Source organism: Hyalella azteca, unplaced genomic scaffold (assembly GCF_000764305.2).
Source record: "Hyalella azteca isolate HAZT.00-mixed unplaced genomic scaffold, Hazt_2.0.2 contig12903, whole genome shotgun sequence".
NCBI lineage: Eukaryota > Metazoa > Arthropoda > Malacostraca > Amphipoda > Hyalellidae > Hyalella > Hyalella azteca.
In genome coordinates this window covers 1-3,873 of record NW_025942845.1, presented here as the reverse complement: position 1 = coordinate 3,873, position 3,873 = coordinate 1, and the positions used below count along the sequence as shown (strand labels likewise).

At 32.9% G+C, this 3,873-nt stretch overlaps 1 long non-coding RNA gene across 1 annotated transcript; it reads right to left on the bottom strand.

Moving 5' to 3' along the window:
• Window positions 1-908: 908 nt before the first annotated feature.
• On the bottom strand, window positions 909-3,871 carry LOC125178801. Its single transcript, XR_007157027.1, has 2 exons — window positions 3,806-3,871; window positions 909-1,521 (listed from the first exon to the last, which is right to left on the bottom strand). It is a non-coding gene; the product is annotated as an uncharacterized LOC125178801 (long non-coding RNA).
• Window positions 3,872-3,873: the final 2 nt, after the last annotated feature.

Sequence of the window (3,873 nt, the reverse complement as noted above, 5' to 3'; positions counted from 1 at the left end):
GAAAATCGTTATGGACACAACAATGGGTATGAAGAAGTGGCTAGCTACTAGACACAGACTACATCCGACGACAGTTAGTCTAGCACATTTTTCTCGGCAGTCACCTGTCGAGTAGTGCGGCGGCTTCAAATCTAGTACACAAAGCGGGACTAATATCTGGCCCGCTACAATATCATATCATATATCATATCATATCATATCATATCATATCATATCATATCATATCATATCATATCATATCATATCATATCATATCATATCATATCATATCATATCATATCATATCATATCATATCATATCATATCATATCATATCATATCATATCATATCANAGATATTCAATTATTCTTTGAAATATTCCAAAAATATGAATTAAAGTATAATGTTTTCCATGATGGTTACTCCAACAAAATGAAGAGAGAAACGAGTATTTTGAAACGGAAAGAAGACCTTATTAGTCAGGGTTTAGTTGTTCCCGACGCTGTATTTTTAAGGGCTAGAATATGGGGTATAAAAACGACGTACAGACTCGAGTTGTTGAAGGTGATCTCACTATCCATCTTCGCAGACCTCACTCGACGGCTTCTAACGACGCACTGGCGGGCACGAACGACTAGCGAGAAGATAGCGGCACCTATACTCTCCTCGTGTACAGGCTTACTAGCCGGATAGTCACCAAGCGACCGACACTTGCCAGATTTACTAGCCGTCTGCACTATCCCCGTGTACAATCACCTAACCTATAACACTAAAAAGCAGTGGGCACTTCGCCCTTAACACTGAAGTAGGGTGGAAACTTTGCTTTTAATACTGAAATAGATTGGATATTCTCTCTCAAACTTTGAAATACCACATCAACTAAATAAATATCATCATTGATGTAAAAGGATAAAGAAACTAAATTTAATTAAGCCTCGGCCACTTTAATTATAATTTCGCAACCGAAACGGTGTTGTTGGGTAGAAGATAATTCAGCAAATTGTTCAGACTTAGCATTCATGTGGAGCAGAAGTGGATAATGCGTCGTTATTATGTGTTGTATGCAGAAACAATTTCTGAAGTTTACAGAGAAAGCATCAAGCGGATATTGTCGCTGCATTTTGAATGACAAGAGATTCCAATATTTAGACGGATATTTTCATAGTATTTTCATTCATTTTATATGAAAAGTTTGGAGCGTATAAACGTTCCTTCTTTTTTCAATAGATTGGCTAAATATCAATATGCTCAATTAGCTGGAATTTCCTCTTTTCCCAATGAGCAAATGCGAGCTTTGTGGTCGAAGTCCCAATAATTTTATATAATGCACACTGTGCCCGCCGCTGCAGACGTGCAGGCAACATTCATCAGTCCGAAGCTTGCAGCGTCAGAACTGTGGTAAGCGCACGGCTTGGAGGATTGGGAACCAGCCAAGTTGCCACCCGCCTGCCAGAGAGGGGGGACATTGGCAGGGGGAGTGCATGAGCTACTCGGAAAGTCCCAAGTCCAAGTACTTGTATGTTTCAGACCAATCCAAATCGCTGAAAAGATAAAACAAAATAAATATGATAAGATAAAATCTAAGATGAAGATATGAGAATGTGAACATAAAGATGCAGGTCCTAGTAAAAAGTTTAGTTTTGAATAACACTCACTATAATGTTTTTGTTATGTAATCGCAACATCAGAAAGAAAGGTTGATACTGAAAGAAACAGTTCAGTATAAACCACAAACGTTATTATCTGCGGTTGAGTGAGATAATTACCCGATAAAATTTGAAACCACTGTTTCCGCTATCAAATCGTTCCCCTTGCCGATATCATTGCCTTTAAACTCATTAAATGTGAATAGAAGAACATTTAAAACGTTCGCGTAACTAAGAACCCTGTCTAGATCCCGTTACAAAATTTGAAAAACAGCAATTCATAAGTTTTGCTAATATTTTCATCAAACTTTTAGTGATAGCAAACATTTAGCAATAGCAAACATTTAGTTATAGCAAACATTGAGTAATAGCAAACATTTAGTAATAGTAAACTTTCAGTAATAGCAAATATTTAATAATAGCAAACATGTAGTAATAGCAAACACTTAGTAATAGCAAACATTTAGTAATAGCAAACATTTAGTAATAGCAAACATTTAGTAATAACAAACATTTAGTAATAGCAAACATTTAGTAATAGCAAACATTTAGTAATAGCAAATATAGTAATAGCAAACATTTAGTAATAGCAAACATTTAATTTTAGCAAACATTTTCTTATAGCAAACAGTTATAGCAAACTCTTAGTTACGGCAAACATTGAAATTGTAGAAGTTTAATTTCATGATTTATTAGCTGTTTGTTTAATGCTTCGTGCGTGTAAAGCTAGAAAAAAGATGTTGTTGAACAGCCACATGTATATTTACAACGATGGCATACAGACAAAACTCATTCACCGAAATATATAATAAATAATATTACTGGCCAATAAATAATATTACTAATATAAATATTATATATTCATGCGGCAATGCCCGGGATAGATAATGCATGAGATTATAGAATCCACTTATTATTATTTACTTATTTTATTTCCAAACTTATTAAACTTAATGATATTATTCATAAACTTACTAATATTATTATCGAACTTATTAATATTTTTCTCAAACCTAATAATATTATTCTCAAACATAGTAATATTATTCTTGAACTTGTCAATATTTTTCTCAAACTTAGTAATATTGTTCTCAAACTTATTAATCTTATTTTTAAACGTATCAATATAATTCTAGTACTTATTAAAATTATTTTCAAACTTATTGATATTATTCGTAAACTTATTATTATTATTATTATCAGACTTATTGATATTATTCACAAACTTATTAATATTATTTGCAAACGTATCGATATTATTCTCTAACTTAATAATATTATTCATAAACTTATTGATATAATTCTTAAACTTGTCTATATTATTCTTAACCTTACTTATATTATTGTTAAATTTTTCTTTTTTTCCCCGAAACTTGTCAGCCAGATCCCAGTTAGCGTGAACTTCATCAGAAGTAAAGCATATTAATTAGCATATTAATAGGCCTGTTCAAGCCCATAATCAACGTTGAACTCCAATTTATCTCCAATTACGAAATAAGTATGAACTTAAAGTAAATTTGTTCTATCATATTCCGATTTACTCATTACTGAAATCATCGTGCATCTACTGTGGCTCTAATCAATAAAGCTTGCTAAACCAATATAAATACATTTATAATCTGAGTAGATAAACTTGAACTCAACATTCAACTGTACAGGCGACGTGTAAATGCATAATAACAAGCCCTTTAGCCATATTAGGTTACTAAATCGATTCATAACGATAATCAAATATATTAGAAGGGATTTTAGATCATCTCATTGAAGAAGTCAAAATCAAGAAAAATAAACTCTAAACATTGTGAAATTTTAAAATTTAAGGTCGGCACATTTTTTTATTTTATGAATCCTAATTTATCGCTCTGCATTGTCATAAAAAAACCTTTATCCCTGTAAACCTTGAGAGGCAAGGAAGCCCTGCGAGAGCACCAGGAAGAATTTAGTCCAAAGTGTGATAGTTCACGCCACTCCTAAACCCATGTAAAAACTGAAAATTCTCTAAGTTTTGAAATTGATGCAATGAATCGCTAAAATACTCGCATATTCTACAATTGAAACGCAATTTGACACAAAAAATGGAGTGGAGGGAGTGTGCGGTGATTATATTGTCTTAGTATGCTCGATAGTAAACAAAGCTTGTGAAGCAGTCATAATTATTAATATTGGATCACAAACTCACAATTAGACGCCGGAATGTTGCGGTAGAGCAAGTACATTTCCCGAGAGTTGATCAGTCTCAAGCAGTTG